This window comes from Dermacentor andersoni, chromosome 5, assembly GCF_023375885.2.
Source record: "Dermacentor andersoni chromosome 5, qqDerAnde1_hic_scaffold, whole genome shotgun sequence".
Classification (NCBI taxonomy): Eukaryota; Metazoa; Arthropoda; class Arachnida; order Ixodida; family Ixodidae; genus Dermacentor; species Dermacentor andersoni.
The window spans coordinates 57,790,954-57,801,559 of record NC_092818.1 but is presented as its reverse complement, the minus strand read 5'-3'; the positions used below and the strand labels follow the sequence as shown (position 1 = coordinate 57,801,559).

Here is a 10,606-nt window from a genome sequence, read left to right as displayed (position 1 = left end):
ACATACGTTTAGCTTATAACATCATAAAATAATGCTCCTCTCGCACTTCTGCCTTCTTCATGAGGCGATAAAAAAGAAGCATGGTTATTATTATTATATGGTAGGAACCTGGAAGGGCCTTTTGCCGTGTTTACTCAGTGCGAATTTGGTTGGGTGCATTCATAGAGCAAGCTGAATCGCAGACTGATGTACGAACATTTTCCTCATATTACAGCCATCCAGCGCAATGCGTCGTTGCCTAGAAAGCGTCCAAAGAAATTAATGAGTGTTGCCCCAACGGAAGATATATTAAATGAGCATTTTTGCAAAGAATCTCTGCAGCCGAGGTGCGAATTCGGAGCAAACAAAATGCAATCATTAAAACGCTTGGCACGTTTCTCGCATTATTTTTTGTGCACTCAGCAACGGTACGAGTCAACGTCTGCAACACGCCACATTTCCCTATATTGTACAGCAGCAACACGGTTGATGCAACGCGCCAATGCATGTCAGCGCAGCAAACCCAGCACGGAAAAGCCGCATACAGCCACTCCATTACCACGGAGCCGTGTAGACAGATGAAAAGTACAGTTGGCTGAAGTTCTACCACCATGATAGCTATAAAGAATAATTCTGTTCAATGCAGGAGCATTGTTTCCAAGAGCGCACTATGTCCATAAGTTTGTGTTTTCGTTTTACTCTCAACGAACATGTTTTCGTTTGAATATGTGCAGCCGGATCAGAATGTCCGAATCGTGCTTTAGTTACTGTACTTCAGTACAGAAGCAGCGGCCATGCTCTTATGTCATCTCTCCGCGTTTCCGTATATATTTTTAGCATTGCATGACGGGAAGTAGTTGCAAACATGGCGTTGTGAGTTGTGTATGTGTGTTTTGTTGCTATAGTCTCGGCGCCAATTTTGTCAGTGGCAATCGCAGTGACGAACAGATACTTGTTTGGGATAATGCGCGGCCGCTGCAAAGAGCCATTTTCTGACTGTGAGCGCTTCAGTGTCCTCATTTCGGCGAACCTTCGCTGTGACTACTGCGACGACAGCCCCGGATCGCATGGGAAAATAGACGAACTTGGTAAGTGTACTTGCATTGTGCTGGTTTGTCTGTATTCAGCATATAGCTAGGCTGCAGCTTTTCTTTCATTATAGGTCAGGGAAATGCAGAAAAAAAAAGAGAGAGAGAAAGCAAAGGGGTAAGCAGCGATATGCGCGGAAATGCATCCGTGTTTCTTCCACGCTCAAAAACGACACACGTCCACGTTACCGGCACGGCAGGCCGCCGCGCGCCGTTCGCGGGCCGCCGTTCGACGGCGGCTTTCCTCGCGAACGGCGAGATTTACTTGCCGTAGATAGGATGTGATAATATGATGTTGCCGGGACCCATTTGTGTCGCATCCGTACAGCGAAGTAGCGACCGAGGAGTGGTCGTTCTGGCAACGTCGGCAGCCTTACCGCCCCTCATCGATATCGGCGGCGCCGATATCGTCGCTAGGCCTTTTCCGGTTCACGTCGAAGCGAAGGCTTATGGCGCTTCGGAATGAATCACCGACGCTCACAAGCCGCAATATTTCATACCGTTGCTGTCGCTCTTCGCAATGATTATACACAATGCAGAAAATACGCTAATATTAGCGGCGCCGTTGGCAGTGATGCGAGCACAGCCGCGCCCGTCGTCTGCCGTCGGGAGCCATGCAGTGCAGCGGAGCTGGACAGGTATCCGTGCTCTCGTTCGTGTTTAACGTGTGACAGTGGAGATTGTTTTGCGTAACATGTACAATGTACGCATCACTTTATGTAGTGGAAATTATTTTGCGGGGATTTGCGTGGAACAGAAGCTGCAGCCGATGTTTGCGTTGCCGGTGGCGGAGGCGCGCAGCTTCGCGGTCGTCGATTGGCCCGTCGGACGTGAGGCGGCAAGGTGGCTTTGGTGGCGGGCGGTGCGCCGGGCGAATTTCCGTCTACATTAGACACCTCTCGCGCGGTAGACGTTCTACGTCACTGGAGGCCGGTTTGCCGTTCAGGGATATTTACCGCTAGTGTGGTGTCGTTGGGATGCATCTTTGCTGAAAAGAATGCAGATGTAGACCAAAGTGACCACAATATTCCAGAATAAGCTGAGGTATGCTGGTACAGTGCAGGTGTCCTGAGAAATGAAAGGAATTTGAGTTAGTGCCTCTCTCTGAAGTTGCTTGTCATCCTGACAACTGCAACAACTTTGAAACCAAATGACAGAAAATCTCAATTTACGCACTGTACTTTAGTTCATGCATATATAATAGATTTGATTCTATATTCAGGGCTCATCTTTCTATTATATTTGAATTCGATATGAAAGTACTGCTGCTTGAACAGCCCTGCTTTTTTACGACGATTCTCATCAGCTTTCATATACAATCATGTGTCCTAATGTGTATAAAATGAAATTGATCTAATTGGCTCTAATAGTAATAGTTGTTGCGTAGGTTTTCTTGCAAGTAATGTTGGTCTGGACAGATCGTTTATATGTAGTGACGTCAGTATAGTGAACATGAGTGCGTATAAAGAAAAAAAAAGTGCGACGTACATTTTGACTGGTGGACTAGCCTTTGTCAAAGCGAAACGTTCGGAAAATGTACTGTGCAATAACAGTGTGTGGCGTACCATCTTTTTTCTTTTTTATACTACCAGTACCAGCCCGATATATATATATATATATATATATATTGGTTAATATGCCATTGATGGTGCCGATATGTGGTTTACATCTATGCCGTGGGAGAAGATCTTGTGCATTGTCTTGCTTGTTGTGCGACCTCTTCTTGCCTTTCATTTACGAGCATTAAAATAATGGGCTACAGATGAGATGTCACACGATAAATAAGTTCTGCTTATATCCTGGGCTGAATAAAATTTTTTAAACAGATAGGAGGGCAATTTATTCATTCTTTTTGTGGAGATATTTCTTCCACGAAAACATTGGTACAATAAAGACAACAACGCAGGGGAACTGGCTCAACCTACACTAGGCTAGAGATGCGAGTTTTGAGAGTTAGTTGTTTTCAGTGAGTTAGGAAATCCAAACTACTAAGGCACAGTCAATCCATGTTGACTGTGAGTAACACACCTGCCCGGTTTACTAGTGCCAGCTTTCCTAGCTGACTTCTCTCCTTTTGCCCTTGTTCGTACATCTCTTTGTTTTATTATGTGGGAAAATGCGACATGCATGCCGTGCTCTAAACTACATAAATAAATTTCGGGCAGTGGTTTATGTCATCTTTAATTTCTTTTCATAGATGGCATTGCCAGCTGATGAGCTCCAAGTAACAGCACCTCACATTTACAGCGCTCCTGACAAGATATGTATTTTTGCTGGCAGCCAAGCCGAAGTCATCACTGTCTCCACGTCTGAAATACAACGGGCACTTATTTTTTGCCTTTTGGCATATTATGTTAAGAACCTAGAATATCCATTTGCATTTTACCAAATGCTTGCTGTCGTGCAAAAAGATTGTGCTGTCACGAGACAAGCTAGTGAAAGGACTGCTTTCTACCCGTCTGAAACGTCTCTTTGCGCTCCTAAGCAGTAAAAATGTAATCTAGGGAGTAGTGCTGTTCGCGCTGCTTTCCATGTTTTTCACCAACTCTGAAGTGAAAGAAAAAAAAAAACAAATAGTGTGTGATTTAGTTCAATGCGGTTGGTTAGCTTCAAAGGTTGGAGAGGCTTACACCATAAGCAGCTGTTTTTTTCACGTCATACATTGTTTACTTCTAGTCACAAGCAGTGCATTTACTTGCTCTAGTCATTTGTTCCTCTCCCTTGTGGTGAAGGCTGGTTAATTTTATTTCATTTGTGTATTCATAGGCCTCAGAATTTCTTATAAACATAGCTTAAGCATTTAACTCACCCACGTAGATGGTTGTTTTGCAAAATGTAATGCACTCTATTTGCCCTTTGCTCAATGAGCAGATCGGTATATATCTCTGTGCCTGTGCAGAAATCTAGTATTGCAGTTATTAAATAGCATCAATTTTGATGTTTGTCATTTCACACAGTTGTGCTTCAATGACTGTATATGGGAGGTCTCATGGATGGTATTTTTGTATCAGACCTTGTTGAACAATAAACTTGTAATAAAGAATTTCGTACCTGAGAGAGTACTCCAACTTATTTTTCGAGAACATTCACAGAATATTAAACGGAACAGCTTATTAGAAAGGCTAGGTGCATAGTTAGGAAGTGAAATAATGACATTGCCTTCAGCTACATTAAAACAACTCATTGTCACAATATTATTGCCAGCAGCGCTTTGCAGTATGCTTTTGCTCACCTGAACTTAATTATTATGGCCAATCTACAATACTCATGCATATGTCGCTTCCCCAAGTGTTTTTCTTCATTGAGTGTACTTCAAGTAATTTTGTGCCTTTGGAAGATGGATTTTTAATAAATAGTGGCTTTTCTGCACAAGTATGTAAAACTCTAGGAACTGAAGGTATTTTTGGCTTCCACATATTTTAGAGGGACATTAACTCAGAGGCAGTATATGTTAGAAACTTACAGCTAAGTTATATTGGCAGTCAAGCAGGAACTGACCCCCAAAGGCTATGTTAAATTTAGGGGTTACTTCGGCTATTTATTCAGATGTCTTTATTGTGATTGCGCTGTATTGTTATAGCTAATTTATAAAATATACCATGGCGTCATGATTGAAAATGTTCTGCATCTCGAATGGGGCCAACATTGTGATGCCTGTCAGTTGCCTCTGATTTCTCCTCGCCACAGACTGTCATGTAGAAGTTTGAATTATGGGACTGAAAGAAAAATGTTTGGGTCGATACCAACCCGAGCAAATTACATGCTCTCTTTAAAGCTTTAATGAAATGCATTGACAGTGAAAGTCTCTTCTTTTGTAGTCCCACAGTTTAAACACCAGCATAACTATAATCTGAGGTGAGAACATAGCCAGCTGGCAGGCATGACAATATCGCCCCAATTCGATATGGCAATATCTTGTAGTGGAACAGTGCAAATTTTCTAGTTTGGCTATAAAAATAGAATGCAATCAAGAAGAAAATATCCGTATAAGTTACTGAAGTAACCCCTAAATTTAACACATCGTTAGAGGTTACATTTGCTTTAAGAAAATAAAGGACTACGGCGTAACCTCTAAAGCTGCATATTTTTCAAGGGTAACAATGTACCTTTTATTTTATATTGGTTACAATGTACCTTGTAATATAATGGTTACAACGTACCTTATATTTTGTATTAGTTACAATGTAACTTATAATATATTAGTTACAATGTACCTTATAAATGCGAATTTGTGCACCTATACTAAGGGTTACCCAGCTAAGGGTGTACAGCGTAACCTCTAAAGGTGCATATTTTTCAAGGGTAACAATGTAACTTTTATTTTATATTGGTTACAATGTACCTTATATTTTGTATTAGTTACAATGTAACTTATAATATATTAGTTACAATGTACCTTATAAATGCGAATTTGTGCACCTATACTAAGGGTTACCCAGCTAAGGGTGTAGTTTCACACGTACAGTGCGACAATGTTTTTTTAACAGCACACTGCTGCCATGCAGCAAATAATTTTTACAATAGCATCAGTCATCTTAGAAACTTGCAGGTTCATGGGAGAAATGATTAGAATATTATAACAAATTTGATGGTCTAGTTTTGCTGGCTCACACATAGGAGTAGGTATAGCGAAATGGCTTTGCCTTGATGAAGTGGCTCAAACGTTCCGTTTACGTTCTTCAGAGTGCTCATTAAAAGTAAAAACTGATCATTACAAACCCACCTTAAAATTATTTATCCCACGAGTATTCCACTGAGCAGACAACTGTTTGCAATATGGCCAAGAAATGCTAATGAGCTGGAAAACGCCCGTGTGTGCCATTCCCACTATTTAAGATATTCGCGTACGCTCCGCCTACTGCAATAGCGAGTACACTAATTACACTATTGTTATTATATATTGTTACAAGGTCTGTTTCTGATTCCCCGTTTGCCCGCAACTGCTGTCGTGTCGGTAGCGTTTCCTTGCCTACTTACGGACCTTTTCTCAGTACACACCCTCTCCCCCTTTCTTTGTATTGGAACTTCGAGCGAAGAGTGTGCGAGCTGTTTTCGTATCACGACAGCGACGGTTCCACCTATTCTCCGCATCTCTCTCCCTCTTTTCTATCATTCTATCTCGCTTCCCTCTGAACTTGCACGTTCGCAGAAAGGTAAGCGCTGTAATTTTCCCAATGCTTTTAGACGGGTCACGGATAATTACAGCTGTCAAGAGGCTAATGCGACGACGCATAGAGGAGCTCGCGAGGGTATTGTGCACATTCGACGAGGTGAAAATATCCAAACGTTTGTCGCGTCGCCTTTACTCTCTTCCACGCACTCTGACGCTCCACCCCCCCCCCCCCCTGCCCTGACGCGTTGTGCCAGAAAGCAGAAGCAGTGGGAAAGACGAAGGAAAAAGATTCGCTTTAAAAGTAATTCTTTGTGCAGGAACTAAATGGCGTTTTCTGTCAACCGCAAGCCTTGCTCCTACTGCGTGCATTCTTGCCGACACATAACATTGTGTTCATAGGCAATATTTAAATGTAATGCTTCCAGTGGTGAAAAGTGGTAACCACGATTCGCAAAATATTTATATTTACAATCAGCGAGTATTGTATTTGAAAACAAAATAAACAATACATCACTCGTCCTTTGAAATGTTTAAAATTTCGCGTTTGCATATTGCCCCCCCCCCCCCCCCCATTACCACTTTTTCCATATACTTACGTACATTCTCCATTGCTTTCAGAAATAACGTCACTCACTTAAATATTGGGTAAGCCGTAGCAAGCCCAATGGCGCTTGAATATTTTAGGCAATATCTGTTCTACGGGACACGTTTCAGAATCATTTCCGAGGTGCAGATTGCATCATGTTGAATAAGGGAGGCACTTGTGATCTCAACCCTGCTAGCTTCCGTCACCAGGTGCCTCTCCCTTATTTGTCTGTTATGCTGCTACATGGAAGATAGCCTAACATGTGCCATAACATTACGACGCTCTGCTGCGATGTGTGGCGTCATAGTATGTATAATTGAAAAAAAGAATAATGTACAATATTGCTATAACCATAATACTTTGTGACAACTGTGGCATGCCTTGACTAAGCAAAAAGAAACTGCGGTGTAAGTTCGAACTTTCATAATCAGCGGAGTGAATTCCTGTCTAATGGTAAAAACAACTGCTTCTTATACCAAACTGCAATGAATTTTTCGCCAAGAAAGTTGATGAGCCAGTGCGATTTAGTCACTAACATTTTTGCTAACAAGCTCTTTCTTTGTGTTATTTTCGCTCCAGCCAAACTGGAGAGCCGTGCCCGTCGTCGACGGTGCCGAGCGGAAGCCGTGCCGTCCGACACCAGTTGTGTTCGAGAAGGCCAACCAGTGCACCCGGTGGCTTGCCCTCTCCCCATTCTTTACGAAGCAAAGCCATGCAACACAAACGAGTGGGATTGGCTCTTCGTGGACGTCTACGACCTGCCTACCGACGCCCCTGTGCCTAACCCGGATCTGTCGTTTCTTCAACAACACGCTGCTGTGTGATCATTCTATTGGAGTTTTTTACTCTTCTACTTTTAACTAACGGTTTCCTGGCTGATATGATGACACCAGCGCGTAGGTGCTCAGTTTTTAGATGTCCCTCACGTGCACAAGGATAACATATTGTGTGATGACGATTTCGTTTATTTATGTTCACACAATCTCCAATTTGTTCTGTTACCTTCTCGCTACTACATGCATGAGATCTGCGTACAAAGCGCTAATGTGTTAAAAACGAGTGTGCCCCTCACACTGAATCTGACTGTGCTTTCTGATTTTAATAAAGAAAGCATCTTTTGCACCTGACAAGCTTTGTTTTTCCTTCATCAACTGCAAAAGTACGCGACATTCAGCCGTCGCAATCTCAATTAAGCGACCATTGGTGATCACACCTAGTGTTCCTACTATCTTACATTTCACCCTTTTCATGGCAGTACGGCCTGTTAACTCCATCGGGTATTCCAACCTTTGAGTGCGTGGTCGGCTACATATGCATTATTTATATTTCTTTTACGCTCTGCATACGAATATAAGCTTGGGGTTCTTGGATTTCGGGCAGACGCCTGAATTTTGGGTCACGTGATGTCACGTGATAGCCACCGCCGCTCCATTGGAACAGAGGACGTTCAGTGCGAATGGGAAAAGTATGCGATGGTGATCATCTTTAGAATTTACGGAATTTTAAAAAATCCCCTCTGGCAGATTGCATAATTCTTGTCTTTGATTCGCATTATTCAACACATTAAATTAATTCCATATTGACTGGCCATCTTGCAATTTACGCATTTTACCCGGTGAGGTTGCTATACGTATTCATTTCAAATTAATTTCAAGGAGGACAATAGTTTTCGCATAATTTTTCAGAATGTGTGTGACCAAGTATACACCAACATTGCAGTCAATTTGGAGTTTCAAAGCAATATTCAAAGTGAAATTCAAAGTGGATACGCCTTTCACACTCACCGGCTCCAAAACATAAATGCCAAATCGTAAAGTAAATAAATCACAGGGAAAATTTATAATTTTTTGTTAGTTAATTGAATGTGTTTCAATTTTTCCTCCAAGTAATGTAGGCCTCTCGGAACCTTTCAGCTCAAGGACAAGGCTTATGTTATCTGCTACAGGCCATTTCTAAAGATTACGTAAAAACTAAAATGGATGACTGCGTACGTCGCACTCGAAGTATCTATGCTCGTACTAGATCTTTACTAAAATTCTTTTGTTTAAGGGCCCCGCGCCAAGTCTGGCCATATTGAGCTGACAAGCGCAGAGCATACAATGCGCGCAAACGATCCTGTTTGCAAAGAACTACATCGCTACGTGCCGCAGAATGTTCTAAAAGTTCAATCCGAACGCCGTTTCTCCTTTCCTTCGTGACGACTGCGCTCCAAGCCGGACGGTGATGTACTCGTGTCCCTGCGGCTACGTACTCGTGTCTGCAGTGTAACGCCGCTCGTGGTAACAATTGAGGTAACATTTGAGTGGCAGCCAGCGGGTAAACGTCGGAGAGGGCTAAGGCCCCGTTTCCGTGCTGCGCTCCGTAAACTCCACAGGGAGCCGATCGAGAGCGCTGCGACATCGCACTGCCTTGCATTCCGAAGGGATTCGTGGCAGACGAATGTGCTGGTGTGCACTGTTCGGGGAGGGCTCTGGCCCCGTTCCCAAACAACGCTACTGCTCCAATGGGAGGTGGTACGTAGCGCCTCGTGTTGTCGTCCCCACAGGGGGCGGCGACAGGTGAGGGTGCATAAGTTCGCTGCTCAAGGGGAGCACTGGCCACGTTATCGAGCAACGCGGTGTCTGCTCGAGGTAACAAAGGGCAAAAGTGACCTAACAAATGACAAAGGTCACTAGGCCTCGCAGACATAACGCGGCAAGTATAATATGCAAAGGCGTACTCACTCGGCCATGCACAGACAAAGGCTTAATGTGCCTTTGAATCCGCGTTGGGCGCCAGTGTGGGTACTTAGGGTCTCACAGGAGTACCGACCACCGCGGGTTCTAGCTTAGCGAGCCACAGAGCCGCGTCAGCCTCTAGCGCCGCTGCGCGCGAGCTCAGGTCGCAAGGGGCTACCGAGCGACGCACGCAAGAACACAGTATTGCCCTAAGTTGACGGAAACCGTTTATTGTCCCCAAGGACACCCAACACTGCACGAACGCCTGGTCCCGGGACGGCGGGGAAACAAAGGGGTCCCGCACCAAGGGCGAAAAATACAGTTAGGGGCGCCTGTTGCACGTCGCTGCGAGCTGGAATGCGCCGCTAGGAAAAGTCCCGGCGGCTATGCTATTTGCTCTCGCGATAACCGATGGGCCAACTCGCGAGAGCACGGGCAATCTCCCTCGGCTTAGAACGACAGAAAGCTGAGCTAGTTGGTAAGGAGTCATTATGCAAAAAAGAAGTGAGGCGTGCAGACAGGACACAAGAATATAGAAGTGGACAACACGAATGCCGACTATCAACTGAAAGGAGCACTGAGGCGAAAAAAGAAAGACACAAAACACATCTGCGTATGCTCAGGAATGGTAACACCACGTGTCAGTCGGGTTCAGGTGCCGGTCTACGTGAGAGATAACTGTTAAGGCACTTAATCTCTTCCTTATGTAAAGTAATCGAAGGCTGACTCACGCACGCATTTCCACCATTATAGATATGCCATGCCTTGTAACTGGCGCGAAGTTACAATCTCGGCAATGTAGCGAAAGATTAGAAGGCAATCCACCGGTTAACGACCTTTTGTGTTCCATTAGCCTCTTATTGATACACCGTCCCATTTGCCCTACGTAGAAAGGCTATTTCGTAATTATGCCAGATGACATGTTTTTAGAAAAAACAAGTTCAGCCATAGAAATGAATTTACAGCCAGTAAAACTCAAGCCTTCAGCAGTTAAGCAACGTGCGGGTGACCTCTTGTCAATACATAATCTTGATAGGCTTCTCTGTAATGTAAAGAAAGCTAAATCCCTCACCTTAGAACTGTTTTTTTTTCGGCCAAGACCCATAGACAAGAAATTCCTTTT

General features: G+C 43.8%; 1 long non-coding RNA gene across 1 annotated transcript; it reads left to right on the top strand.

Moving 5' to 3' along the window:
• The first annotated feature begins 808 nt into the window (after nucleotides 1-808).
• On the top strand, nucleotides 809-3,619 carry LOC140218342 (uncharacterized). Its single transcript, XR_011894616.1, has 2 exons — nucleotides 809-1,067; nucleotides 3,265-3,619. It is a non-coding gene; the product is annotated as an uncharacterized lncRNA (long non-coding RNA).
• Nucleotides 3,620-10,606: the final 6,987 nt, after the last annotated feature.